This window comes from Mandrillus leucophaeus, unplaced genomic scaffold, assembly GCF_000951045.1.
Source record: "Mandrillus leucophaeus isolate KB7577 unplaced genomic scaffold, Mleu.le_1.0 Scaffold222, whole genome shotgun sequence".
NCBI lineage: Eukaryota > Metazoa > Chordata > Mammalia > Primates > Cercopithecidae > Mandrillus > Mandrillus leucophaeus.
Window position 1 is genome coordinate 832,247 of NW_012102277.1, and position 15,538 is coordinate 847,784.

At 37.8% G+C, this 15,538-nt stretch overlaps 1 long non-coding RNA gene across 1 annotated transcript in view; it reads right to left on the reverse strand.

Moving 5' to 3' along the window:
• Positions 1 to 15,538, reverse strand: part of LOC105540559 — a 342,482-nt gene that overhangs the window by 195,808 nt on the left and 131,136 nt on the right. Inside the window, exon 3 of the long non-coding RNA XR_001006208.1 lies at positions 1,205 to 1,260. This is a non-coding gene — a long non-coding RNA (uncharacterized LOC105540559). The remainder of the gene's footprint in view (positions 1 to 1,204; positions 1,261 to 15,538) is intronic.

Sequence of the window (15,538 nt, forward strand, 5' to 3'; positions counted from 1 at the left end):
ATTAATGCACCAAGGGAATACAAAACCGTAATCAGTTTTTCTGTAGTGTTTATATCTATAGTGATGGAAGTCTAATTGCATAATTTATCATTATGAAATAACTGTACAGATTACAGGTATGCATAGTAAACAGCTGGATGGTGTTACTAGCTTTTGTATAAATCATTGTAGGCACTTTTGATTCAGTACACAAATCAGTCTGGGAAAACCTCATTTTTGACCATGTTCAACTATATTATAATTGTCATGTTAAATGTTTCAATACCTATGTATGTCACTAGCTCAAGCTCTTGTCATCTCAGAGGGCATGTTACAGGAGTGCGACCTTGAAAATGCCCTCAAGCCACGCTCCGGTCTGCACAATAGCCTTCAATGGTTTCCTGTTAGCACAGACGAAATTCAAACTGCTCAAGGTCCTTATCTCCAACTCCTTCTCTTTAGGCCCTGCCATGCACCCATTATATCAGAGCTATATCAGATGACTTGCCACTCCTTGGAAACTCAATCTTCTTTATCTTCTCTGGTCTTTTGTTCATTTTTCTAAATCCCACGGTTTTATACATGGATTAAAATGTCTTTAAATAAAAACTATTCGGACATCAGACATGCTTCTAGGCACATGTCTGTTATTAAAGTAAAGCAGCACGCTATGGAGAAAACAGAATAGATAACAGCTATCCCTATTTCTCCTGTTAAGCACAAATGAAAATGCTGAACATTGTCAGACAAACTAAGACGACTCTGAAAACTGGGCAGAAGGTGGCAGACTGGAGGGGGAACTGTGCCCTGAATGATGACATGGCTGAGTTTCCTGGGTTTTCTTTTTTGCATCATACACCCCAGACTAAGTGCTGGTAAAGCTAGCTAACTGGAAATACCAATAGGCACGAACAAGCCAAGCAACATCAAAATACTTTCTCCAGTCAAAGCAGAGCGTTCAGGCAAAAACAGAAAATGTTTAGCCAATAATGGCACTCCTGCAGCCACTCTGACTCCTCACTTCCATCTCACCATGTTGTAACAAGGAGTGCCAGCCTCCCCCAACCCCGCCAGGGTGCTGTCTGGCCAAGTGAGGAACTGAAACTTTTATCCCTGCTGGGCGGTAACAAGCTCCAATCCCCGTCAGTATCAGTGTAAATCATATGGGGGAAGCTGGACTTCCACCCAAACCCAGTAAGGAGGCACACCTTCTCTCCCTCCATACCCTCTCTCCCTCCAGGTGGTATATCAGGAATGTCACAGGGGATGCCATTACAGAGACTGTAAACATAAAAAGGAGAATAAGGGGATACTATGAACAACTCTACACTTACACATTTGACAGCTTAGATGAAATGGATCAATTCCTTGAAGCTATCACAACACATTCAATGTAAAACAGAGAATTTGATAGCCCAATAACTATTAAGGAAACTAAATTCATAATTTAGAAACTCCCCATAAAGGAATCTCCAACCCCAGATGGTTTTGCTGAAGAATTTAACCAAATGATTAAAAAGAAATAACAACAATTCCACACAATCCCTTCTAGAGCAAAGAAGAGGAGGAGGAGGAAACACTTTCCAATTCTTTTATAAAGCTAGGATCCCTCTGATTGCTGATACTAAATCACAGAAAGTACAAAAAAGAAAGCTACAGACTGATACCCATCGTGACACGTACACAAAAATCCTTAACAAAATATTAGCAAAAGAATTTAGCAATGGGACAGGCCGGTGGCTCACGCCTGTAATCCCAGTACTTTGGGAGGCCGAGTTGGGTGGATCACTTGAGCTTAGGAGTTCGAGACCAGCCTGGGCAACGTGATGAAACCCCATCTCTACCAAAAATACAAAAAATTAGCTGGGCATGGTGGCATGTACCTATGGTCACAGCTACTCAAGAGGCTGAAGTTAAGAGGATTGCTTGAGCCTAGGAGGCAGAGGTTGCAGTGATCCATGATCACACCACTGCACACCAACCTGGGTGAGAGAGTGAGACCCCCCCCCAAATAAATAATTTAGCAATATATGGAAATAATTATAAATCATGACCAAGTGGAATTTATTTCTTGGATACAAGTCTGGTTCAATATGCAAAAATATGCCAATATAATCCAACATAGTCCTAGGTTAGAGATGAAAATAGATAACATAGGCTGGGCACAGTGGCTCACGCCTATAATCTCAGCACTTTAAGAGGTTGAGGCAGGTGGGTCACTTGAGGTCAGGAGTTCGAGACCAGCGTGGACAACATGGTGAAACCCCATCTCTACTAAAAATACAAAAAAAATTAGCCAGGCATGGTGGCACATGCCTGTAATCTCAGCTACTTGGGAGGCTGAGGTGGGAGGATTGTTTGAACCCAGGAGGCAAAGATTGCAGTGAGCTGAGATCGCGGCACTGCACTCCAGCCTGGATGACAGTGAGACTCTGTCTCAAAGTAAAAAAAGATAACATAGCAATTTATGCAGGACCCATTGACAGCTACAGAAACTCTCAGAAGTGTAGGAATAGAAGGAAATTTCCTCAACTTGATAAAGAGCATCTACACACACCCACACACCCCCCCACACATACCACAGCTAACATTAAACTTAGTGGTAAAACACTGAATACTTTTCCTCTAAGATTGGGGTATAAGACAAAGTTATCTGCTCTTAACATTCAATTTAGCACAGTGCTGGAATTTCTGGCCAGTGTGATAGACAAGTAAAGAAAATAAAGGGCATACAGTTCAGAAAGGAAAAAATAAAACCACATTTGGAGACCACAAGACTACTACAAAGAATATTCCAAGAATCCACACATACACACAAAAAAGAAAACACCTAGAATACAAAAGTTGGTTCAGCAAGGCCATAATATACAGGATAAACATACAAAAATTAACTGAATATCTATATCTCAGCAATGGGCATACGATGTCAAAATTAAAAATAAAATGATGTATAATAGCTCAAAAAAAAAATAAAATACTTAGATGTAAACCTAACAAAACACGTATAGGACTTGTATGCTGAAAACAAAAATCACTAATGAAGGAAATCAAAATATACCTAAATAAATAGAGAAACATACTGAGTTAATGGATTAGAAGACTCAATAGAAAAGATGTCAATTGTAGGTAAATTGAAATAAAGGTTTGATGTAATTCCTATCAAAACCCCAGTAAGGGTTTTTATAGATATATGCAACATTAAACAAAAACATATATGAAAATGCAAAGGAACTCAAATGGATAGTAGCATTTTGAGAAGAAAAAGTAGAAACGATCAGTTTATTTGATCTAAAGATTTAATATATAACTTCAGAAGTCAAGGCTGTAAGTATTGGTGGAAATACAGATATATACATCGATATGAATGGATAATTCAGAATAAGATGCACACAAATATGCCCAATTTTTGACAAAAGTACAGACGCAATTTGGTAGAGGTAAAAGAGCCTTTTTAACAAATGGTGAAGGAAAAATTGGACATCCATAGCCCAGGAAAAAAAGAAAAACGCTATCATAATCTAAACCTCGCACCTTATAATAATGAACTCAAAATTGATAACAGACTTAAACATAAAAATGAAGCTATAAAACTTTTAGAAGGAAAAACAAAATCTTCAGGATCTAATGCTAGGCAAAGAGCTTTTAGATTTGACATCAAAAGCATCATTCATAAAAGGAAAAATCGAGGAACTGAACTTCATTAATATTAACATCTTTTGCTTTGTGAATGACTGTTAAGAGATGAAAAGACAAGCTACAGAGTGGGAGAAAACATTTACAAAACCATATCTGGCAAATGACTAGTATCTATAACATGTAAAGAACTCAAACTGTAACACTAAAACATCAAACAATTAAATTAGAAAATGCACAAAAATCAGGAATAGACATTTCACAGAAGAGAATAAAAACAGATGACAAACATGTGAGAAAACTGTTCAATATCATTAGCCAAGAGAGAAAGGCAAAATAAAACCACAGTGAGATGTCATTACAGACCTAGGGGGATGACTAAAATAAAAAATAAACTACCAAATGCTTGTGAGAATCTGGGAAAACTTCACCACTTTGTCACCTTACTAATGGAACATAAAAGTGTACAGCCATCAAGAAAACAGTGTGCCAGTTTCTTAAAAGAAAAAACATATAACTACCATATAATCCAGCAATGCAGTCCTGGACATTATCCCAGAGAAGTTAAAATGCATGTTCACATAAAAATGTGTACACAAATGTTTACAGTAGCTTTATCATAATTATCTAGAACTGGAAACAAATCAGATGCCTTTCAAGAGGCAAATGGTTATCCAAACTGTGGCATATCCATCCTGTGGAATGTTACCAAGCTAAAATAAATCAATCAAAAGGGACTTATTGATCTATTGATTCATGTGACAACATAGATGAATTTTTAGAGATTTTTTCTTCTGATCGAAAAAGTCCTAAAAGGTTGCATAATATATGGTTCAATTTGTATCACATTCTTACGACAAAATTATTGAAATGGAGCACAGATTATTAGTATTTGGGGGTTAAGGAAAAGGTAGGAGATGGGAAGCAATTGGGAAACAGGTTATAAAAGGGCAAAATAATCCTTTAGATAATGGTAATGTGCTGTATCTTGACTGTATCAATGTCAATATCCAGACTGTGATCAAGTATTATAGTTTCACAAGATTACCCAGTTACCACTGGGGTAAATAGTAGGTAATCAATGATTATTTCAAAATAAAAATTTAAAAATCCATTACCATGGAGGTGGCAGGGGTGTGTTTCTAGAGGGAAGTAAATGAATTCCACACGAAACAATGGACTGTTGGTATGTTTGAAGGAAACTACAGCACAGTTCCTATGCTATCGATTATGAGATGCTGTTAAATGGCCCCTTTGGCTGGCAACAACACTTACATGCAATTTTTTTTTTTCTGTATTCTTCCTCTTATCCTCTTTAGTGTCTCTCTCTTTGCTATCACCTACCTTCCCCACTTCTCTAAGGCCCTCAATACTCCTTTACAAAAAGATAGTTAACAGAATTGATCTAAGCAACTCCCTAAAGTGAGGACAACTCCCTAAAGTGAGATAAATGTTGACGCCATTTCATATAGAAGGAAATATCACCAGAAATAGAGAGAAGACCTGGGCTCTAATTCCAACTTGATACTTCCTTGGAGAGTAATTTTGAGTGAATGATTGGACATCAGTTCCCCTCTTCAGAACATGATTAGACTCCCTGTGTGTTCTGCCTCGTAGTGTGTTGATTATGAGAATAAATGAAATAATGGAAATCAAGGGGTTTTATAAAGGACAGGGTGCTGCGCATATGCTGACATTGTTATTTCAACTTGAGGGCATCTCTTTTTATAGGAAGGCAAAAGCGCAAGTCAACCTTCACTGGCTGAATTTTCAGGAATGAGTCACAATTGACAGATGGGATTATTATTATTATTTTTTTTTATAACCACCACCCAATTTGCCTACTTTTAAGACTACTCTTTGATAAATTCCTATCACAATAGTACAATTGTCATCATAGGCACAGGCATGATCAGAAATGGCAGTCTGAAAGAACATTGCACCATTATCCTCAGGAGATCTCATAGTGTCCTGCACAGAGAGTCCTCAAAATATGTTAATTTGAACTGAATGATACTTACAAGGACTAGCTGATGACTGTGACAATCAACAATATAACCAATATCTTGGTGGGAGGTTAAAACTATGAAGAGGAAACTCTGCTTGGCATGCAAAAGTCTAAAGCAACTAATATTCCTAGGAGGTCGCTCCTTATCCAGGTACTAAGCAGAGTAGACTCTGCCTCCTATTCAAGATCCTAGATATCTGTTTCCTGTTTGTCATCTGGGCAAACCTCCGTAACCTAAACCAGGTATGGTGAATTCAAGGCATGTGTACTGCTGTACTCTACTCCCACATCCAGGGAAGGCATTGCTCATTAAAGGTAACTCTTTGAGGTCAATAATAGCTGCCACTCAAGAAGAAATTCATTGGCCAGCACTTGTTAATATGCTCTTTGCCAAAATGTCTTTTAATAAACACCTCCATTTGTATAGTGTGATGTAGTGCCTCTTACGTATAAGGCAGTAGGGAGGGCAGCAGCTGATTTTAAGGGGCTTAGAGTCAACCAGAAGAGAAAATTTGGTCACAGATAACTTTTCCTTAGGGTGGACATGGTGGCAGTGCCAGAACAAAGACAAAAGTATCAAAGCAAGTCTAGAAAGTGAGACATTTACTATTAGCATCTAGGAAGACTTCATGGTAATGCAGCAAAAGTGTTGCTTGGTCTCTAGGTTGGGGAGGACTTAGATTTCTAGACATGAGAGAAAGAGCATTCTATTCAGAAAGCAAATGCAAGAAATGTAGGGAAGCCAAAGGTATGTATAGGGAACACTGGATACTTATGTTTGATGCATAGGATGTATTGAGGGAAATGGAGGAATGACCAAAAAGGAAATTTAACAGGAAAATTGGGGCTAAATCTTAAAAAGACTCTGGATCAAATGAGTTGAAAATACCTGTGCTGGCCGGGCGCGGTGGCTCACGCTTGTAATCCCAGCACTTTGGGAGGCCGAAGTGGGCGGATCACGAGGTCAGGAGATTGAGACCATCCTGGCTAACACCGTGAAACCCCGTCTCTACAGAAAACACGAAAAATTAGTCGGGCATGGTGGCGGTGCCTGTAGTCCCAGATACTCGGGAGGCTGAGGCAGGAGAATGGCGTGAACCTGGGAGGCAGAGCTTGCAGTGAGCGGAGATGGTGCCACCGCACTCCAGCCTGGGTGACAGAGCAAAAAAAAAAAAACCAAAAAAAAAAAAAAAAAGAAAATACCTGTTTTTCCCAAAACACCCAGATAGGGCAGACTTTTTCATAAACATATCAATTTTAAAACCAGAAGAGATGTCAAAGAAATTTTCTGCTTTTTATACAATATAGTATTACTTCATTTCACAGATGAGAAAACTGAGAAGCCAAGAGGCTAAGTACTTGGGTCAAATCCAGAACCAGGGTAGAATGTAGGGGTCCTGCCACTTAGTGAGAAGCGTGTTCTTTCCTGGTTTTTAGTTGTCTGTCCCATAAGGCACAGGGGTAAATGATAAAGATTGCTTGAATTACGCCCTGCCAGTCTCTTCATTGGTGCTGACTTTTCCTCATCAGAAGTAACCTCCTTGTTGAGGCTTTCTCTGACCATACTCTCTGAAGTAGCCCCCTCATAACTTTCCATCTCATCAGTCTGATTTTCCTCACAGCATACATCACTCTTTGAAATTACTTTCTTCATTTATCTATTTTCGTAAATTTGACCTTTTTTTTCAGTAGGCAAGCTTTATTCTTTTTGCTTTCCCTAGAACTCTATCTTCTATTATTTCAAACCTAGGAATAATTTCAAACCTAGGAAAAAGCAAGAGAATAAGATGAGCCAGATGGATGAGATGGAGAGAGAGAGATGAAATTTAAAAGGAAGTCAATGCAGTTTACAAGGAAGTCAATACTGTTCATTCAACAAACTCTGAGCACCCACCTTTTGTGCAGATCTGTGCCAGGCAGTAACGAGCGGGATACCAGAATGAGAATTAGGCATGCTACAGTCCCCATCCTCAAAGAGGCTGTAGTCCAGGAGGAAAGCCAAAATTCATCCACTTCATATCCAGATATAAAAAAAATATTGCAACTAGGTTTAGTTTAAATAATGAGAAATCCGAGTAACTATGAGAGCACGTAAGACTCAATCTTATCAGAGAAGGCTTCACTGAAGAAGTGATGTTTAAGCTGAAGACCTTGAGGAAGATATGAGTAAATGTGGTGAAGAGAGGAAGAATACCCTGGGCGGAGAGAACAGCAATTCATCAGCCAAGTGCCACATGCCTAGGTCTGCTACTGATAATGGTGGTCTCCAAGCGATGGTGGTCTCCAGGCAGCCGCAATGTCTGTCTTTCTGGAACACTGTCATCCCAGCAGGGCTCCTGGTCACGTGAGGAATAGGTGGTGTGACAGGATCAGTGGTACCAATTAATTATCATTCTTTGTGCTCGAATCATTATTAGTCTCAGAATAAACACTGGATAGCTAATGAAATTTTATCTGTCTGCAGCAGCATTTTAATTTGCATGCTTTATGACACTAATATTTGTACAGTAGACAGTAGTTAGTTTTCAAAGCCAGCCTTTCTCACCACTTATCTAATGAAGTGAGAGAGGAAATTAGGTAGTTTTCCTCTGTTCTCCCCCCTGAGGATTTCTCCTTCCTCTGGGCATTTCTGTGTTTCCCTTCACATTTCCGTGACTTCACTTGCTTATTAATTTAACATTTGCTGAGTCCACTATGGGCAAGCCCACTATGGGGAATTCTAGCTCTCAGGAAATAGATGTGCTCAGAGACTGATCAGTCTTTTTTCTTTTACATTGAAGACAAGAATCATCTTCTATTTGCAGTTCACTGAACACACTGTTGCTTCAGGACTTCATGTGTTAGTTACTCTCTTTGCCTAGAATTTTCTTCTTCCTTTATAGGCCTTACACTCTTTAAAATTTAGCTAAATTCAACTGCTTTTTTGAAGCCACAAATCTCTCAGGATTATTCTGATTGCAATTGACAGGAAACCTAATTTTAAGTAGCTCATATTTTAAAAGTAGATTTGTTGTTTTATGTAGCCAAACAGTCTTGAGGGATACCTGGCTTCAAGTGTGGCCTATTTCAGGCAAATCAATGTCACCAGCAACCAGATCTTTTTAATTTTTTTTTTTTTAATTCTGTACAAACTCCAGCCCTTGTAAACTTCTGGTTGCACATCTCATGGGGGAAAACAAGAGTGCTTTCCCAGCAATCTCAAAGAAAAGTTTCATTTCTCATTGGCCTGCACTGCATCTCATGATCATCCTTAGACCTCCCATTGTTCTCACATGAGTGCAGGGCTCTGATCAGGCAGGCTTAAATCATGTGGTAGTCTTGTTGACTCATGGCTGTTCTTAAATACTTTTTTCATTCCTACCATGAAGCCCTCCCTTTCTTTAGCACTAGAATTACTCATAAAACTGTATTTTCTACATGTTTGGGAATTCCTTGTAGCAAATGAGGTGGAGAAAGAGACAGGGGCATGGTGGCAGAGATGACAAAGGCTGTAATTGACCTACTTGTAAAGATGTTAATAATAAATATTCATTTGTTGGTGGCTTTCTATACTCAAAGTATCACAGGGGGGCACATCAAAGTAGAGGTTAAAAAGGAAGATATGGCATACACCCAAGAAGCTGGATGGCAGTATTGTCAAATATTAGTATGAAAATAGTATCATTAATATACATTTATTGTGTACTAAATATCATTCTGTGGGCTTTACTAACATTTTTCATTTAAACTGTGCAATAACACACATTTACAGATGGGTAAAAAGAGATTTGAAGTAATTGGCTTGGTCATACAACAAATTCCTATGTCAAAATTTGAATCCACTATAAGAGATTAGTGCACAAAACCCAGAAGTTATTGCCTTCATAGAGCAATACAGCTACAGTAGGAAGACATTATTTAAATAATCTATAAAAAGATCAAATTACACAGTGAAAGATTCACAATGAAATGAAGAGGCACAGGGTGCTATAAGAATATATAGCAGAGGACCTCTGGAGCATTAAGTAAAGTTCTTCCGGAAAAACTATTTGAACTAAGACTTCGGAGATATGACTAGGGTTAAGAAGATGAAAAGAAAAGGGACATTCTAGACAGAGTACACAATGTGTTTAGATGTTCTGAGGAACCAGGAAACATGACATATTTGAGGATCTGAAAGAAGATCAGAGTTGTTAGGGCACCAAGAAATGTTGTGCTATATGGATAACCTGGTGTGGAACAAAACTGTAAAGATAGTAGCCAACCTTGCATTTTGGCTAACTTTGCAGGAGTCTGGCAGGCTATAATATATATTTTGGTCTTTGTCTTTAGATTATTCAGAAACAATTTTGAGCATAGGAATGACTTGATTAGATTGCACTGCAGAAAAAGAACGAAGGTAGAAAGAGACCAACTAGGCATTTGGTGGATAGTCAAGACAACAGATTGCAGTGGTGTTAAAAGTAGACATAGATAAATTGACTGATTCAATACATGATTAGAGGTTAAAATCAGTAGCACTTAGTTGTGATATTAGTTGTTGGGTTGGATTTGGAAGGGTAGGGTGGGAGAGAGGGAAGGGTCAGGATGAAGTCCAGGTTTGTGTAGTTATCTTACTAGGAACTAAAGTTAAAAGGCATCCGGCATAGTGAGGTGCATACATCAGGTGAGGAAATTGAGGAATGCAGGTAGAATTGGAGAAGAGGCAAGGGTACCATCACAAGAAAGAGGAAAGCCCATGTGGGGTGGTTTTGGTGAGCAGAAAATTACCAGGAGCCATTTGGTAAGGGGAAACAATGGGAGATAAGATAGGAAAACAGGATAGAAACAGATCAAATAGGATCTCAGAAACCAGAATAAGGTGTATATACATAAATCAGTAGCCAGGTAGAACCACCAAAAATTTCGGAGAAGAGGAATGGCATGACCAGCTGAACATATAAGGAAGACTCTTGTGCTGTGGCAGCATGGAAAATAATAATCGTAGGGCATAGTGAAGGGGCATCGATGAGATCAGAGTGAGGATGAATAATACAGAGGCTGATGCCATGTCTTCAGAGAAAGACAGAAAGTGTCTGAAATGGGACAGTGGAGATGGGGTAGAGAGAATCAGATCCAAAATCTAAAGTAAGGTGAATGTGCCGTTGTGCCGAATACCATCAGGTTTAAGAAGAAGTAAAACGTGATTCTCTGCCTCAGGAAAATTACTATTTAGGAAGAAGTGAGATTTAGTTTTATTTGTAGAAGCTCAATGAGTAATATAAAATAGGACAAAACTATAGAATTTCAGAAGACAGAGAGACAGTTCTATTTGAAGGGATATAAGAAGCCCTCAGAGAGAGGATGAGAAGAATTCAGAACATGGCTTTTGTTCAGTAGACAAGAGAAGAGGGGGAAAGCATTTTCAGAGGTCAGGAACTCAAATGTTTTTGTGTCCAGAATGATCTGATTTTGATGTTTGCCTAAGATTCCATTGTTATATGTCTGATTCCTTGGTAAGACTTTGCCTCTCTTTTCAGCCCGTCACTAGTAAACATCGTCTGCAAATTGCTCTAAAGAGACCTGCAGCCCTTTCCAGAGTAGTTAATGAAGATAGTAATGAGACTGGGCTGAACTCTGATCCCAGAGAGCCCCCTGTAGACCACTTGACCTGCTTGAGCCTGTGATGCCACTCGCCGCTACCCTTTGTTAGTTTTCCCATTACATTCTTTGACAGTTTTCAATCCTGATGACAGTGCTCATATCCAAGCCATTTTACAGTTAATCTTGCAGGCAGTTGCTCATCAAACTCTCCCAGTTTCCTGCGATGCCAACATACAACACACAATGCATTTATTTCATGTATTATATCAGAAAACCAGTCAAGGATTTCTAATGTTTTTATCATCATAACACTAAGTAGCATATCCATTTATATTTGTAGCTATGGAGCTGACAGCTTTGTTAGAAAATGAAGTTGCAATTATCAGTGGTTGTTCTAGAATCATAGGAACAAAATATTTTACTACAGGAAAGGGACTAAGAGGTCATCTGATAACAACTCTCTCATATATGTCCAGCAGTTGTATAGTTTTTAACCATTCTCATTTGCCTCGTAAGACACACTGGGCAGGAGTCACCATCACCATTCTGTAGTTGAGGGAATGGTGTCTGAGAGAATGAGCACAACTCACTCAAGGTGACACAGCTAGCAAATGGCACATAAGCCAAAAACCCAAAACTTCTGATTTTTAGTTTACTTATCTTTGTACTTTAGTGTGTTGGTATAGAAAGTATGAGGACTGTCAGGGAGTTGTCAAGGTCAAATAACATCAAGGAATAGGGTGATTAGAAAGTAATAGTGTTTGATATACCCAGGTATTATCGAACATATGAATAATGGAACCGTAGCCAAAAGAGAAGGTATATGCCCAGTCTAACGGCATTAACATAAAACATAGCCCCACTGTTCTGGCCAAATACAGCACACATGTAGACTGGATTTGGCCTACAGAATGCCAGGTTATGACCCTTATTTCAACCTCTGAGAAAAAAATAACCACCCAGTTTCTGCTCCCTCAATCCCTAGTTTTTAAAATATTTTATCTTTGTGAGAATGTTTGACATTTTTCTTCCCATAGTTCTCTGTCAAGTATTCAAATCTTCAGGTTGTTATATATGCTTTTGATAATCACATTTATATCAGGAACCATATAGGCATATTGTTATCATGATAATTAAGACGGTGTATGTACAAAATAAAAGACAGTCAAAATTACTACTGAGTTCAGCAGAGGGATGTTTTCCCTGGGGACTGATGTGATTAGAAGAGTTTTCCTTGATTATGATACTTCATTTGAGCTTTAAAGAATGAGTAGCTCTTAGATGATGATAATGTTCAACCATCAGTCTCTAAATTTAGGTGCTCAAGACACCATTGAAAAAGAATATTATATCCATACTAATTTTATCTATTCATATTTAAAATTTTATTTAAGCTTAGCAGGCATAGAACATATTTGTATACTAATATCTGTATATTATTTATAAACAATAAATATGCATTCATTTGGATATGTTCTGAATTTTTTTCTAATGAAAGTTGAGATCAAAAGAGTTTAAAAGCCATTAGATAGGTGATGATAATTATCATTTTTGAATGGTGATTCTGAGGTAGGTACTTTATTTCTATTTCATTCATTCATGCTCTTTATTATTTCCATCTTGCTGCTTCCTTTGACTTTATTTTGCTCTACCTTTTCTAGATTCCCGAAATAAAAGCTTAGATTATTGATGTGAGACTTTTTCTTTCTTCTAATGTATGTATTTAGTGCTATAAATGTCCCTCTCAGGCCTGTGTTAGTTATATCTCACAAATATTGATATATAGTATTTTTATTTCAGTTTTTTTTTTTGGGTCTCCTTAAGACTTCTTTGATTCATGAGTTATCTAGACATATGTTGTTTAGTTTTCAAGTGTTTGACAATATTATCTGCTAATAAATTTTAGTTTGATTCTATTGTGATAATTTCAAATCATGTACATTTGCCAAGGTTTGTTTTATGACCCAGTAGATGGTCTATCTTGGTATATCTTCTTTGGGCACTTGAAAAGAATGTGTATTCTGCTGTCATTTGATGAATTATTCTATAAAATTTTGTTACATCTTGTTGATTGATAGTACTGTTGGATTTTTCTGTATCCTTACTGATTTTCTGTTTAGTTGCTCTATCAATTGTTGTGAGAGGGGCATTAAAATTTTTAATTATATTTGTAGATTGGTCTGTTTCTCATTTCAGATGTTTTTCTTTCACATATTTTACAGTTTTGATGTTTGGTGCATATACATTTAGAATCCTAGGTCTTCTTGGTACATTAACAATGTCATCAGTATATAATGTTCCTTTCTGTCTCTGGTAATTTTTTCTGTGGTTAAATATATATTATCTGATATTAATATAGTCAATTCTGCTACTGATTACTTTATAAGTATTTTTCCACCCTCTACCATCAATCTACCTATATCAATATAGTTGGCCCTCTATATCCATGAGTTCCTGATCCACATATTCAACCAATTGCAGATCAAAAATATTTGAAAAAAATTAAAATACAATAAAATAACAAAGATAAAAACAATACATTTACAGAGAACTGACATTGTATTAGTATTATAAGCAATCTATAAATAATATAAAGTACACGAGATGATGTACATAGGTTATATGCAAATACTGTACCTATTTTGTATAAGGAACTTGAATATCTATGGATTTTGGCAGGCACAGGGATTTTGGAATAAATTTCCTGTGGATACTGAGGGATGACTGTATTTGCAATACCTTTCTCATAGACAATATTTTGATGTGTCATGTTTTTCAATCTACTCTGTCAATCTCTGTCTTTTCACTAGTATAGCTAGAGCACTTTTACTTAATGTAATTATTTATGTAATAGCGTTTATGTCTGCCATTTAATTTTTTTTTATTTGTAGTTCATTTCTGGATTGTTTTGTTTGTTTTTTCTTTCTGCCTTCATGGGTGTTACACATTTTTTAGAATTCCAGCTTCTCTAGTTTGAGTATATTTCTTCGAATAGCTTTTTTAGTGGTTTCTCTACATGTATTAGTTTGTTATCACATTGTTATAAAGAACTAGGTGGGTAATTTATAAAGAAAAGAGGTTTAGGCCAGGTGCGGTGGCTCACGCCTGTAACCCCAGCACTTTGAGAGACCCGGGGCAGGCAGATCACGAGGTCAGGAGATAGAAACCATCCTGGCTAATACGGTGAAACCCCGCCTCTGCTAAAAATACTAAAAAATTAGTTGGGCATGGTGGCAGGCGCCTGCAGTCCCAGCTACTCCGGAGATTGAGGCAGGCGAATGGCATGAACCCGGGAGGCAGAGCTTGCAGTGAGCTGAGATAGTGCCACTGCACTCCAGCCTGGGCAACAGAGTGAGACTCCGTCTCAAAAAATAAATAAATAAATAAATAATAAATAAATACAGAAAAGAGGGTTTAATCAGCTCATAGTTCTGCAGGCTGTGCAGGAAGCATGGCTGGGGAGGCCTCTGAAAACTTTGAATCATGGCAGAAGGTGAAGGTGAAGCAGGCATGTCTTACATGGCCGAAGCAGGGGGAAGAGCGTGAAGGGGTAGGTGCTACACGCTTTTAAACAACTAGGTCTCAGGAGAACTCACTGTCATGAAAACAGGGAGGGAGAAATCTGCCCCCATGATCCAATCACCTCCCACCAGGCCCTTCCTCCAACACGGGAGATTACAATTTGTCATGAGATTTGGGCGGGGACACAAATCCAAACCATATCATTAGGTATTATATTACATATACATAACTTAACGCAGGCTATTGGTGTCATCATTTTACTCATTTAAGTGCATAAATCCTGCCTTCTTTTATGTCCTTTTACCGCTCTTTGTGTCTTAGCGCAGGCTGCCATTAAAAAATACCAAAGGCTGGGTGGTTCAATAATAGTATTAAATTTATTAATTTAATTTATTTCTCACAGTTCTGAGTGCTGGAAGTTTCTAGCATAAGGGTAAAAGCATGGTCCAGGCTTCTCCCCCCATCTTGAAGATGTTTGCTTTCTTCCTGTGTCCTCATGTGGCTGAAAAAGAGGAAGCTCCCTAGAGTCTCATCAAATAATGGTTAATTCTATTATGAGGGCCTCACCCTCATGGCCTAATCTAAACCTAATTATCTCCAAAAGACTCCATTTCAGACACCATCACATCAGGGATTAATGCTTCAACATATAATTTTTAGGAGATGGGACACAATTCAGTCGACAGAAATTTGTAATGTAATCGTCTTAAATATTTTCTTTATAGACATTTGGGACTACACCAGTGTTACAATTTTTGCTATTACTGTGAAATATAATAATGCAGAAAGCTCAAGAGAAGAAAAGTCTATCATATTTACCCATGTATTTTACTT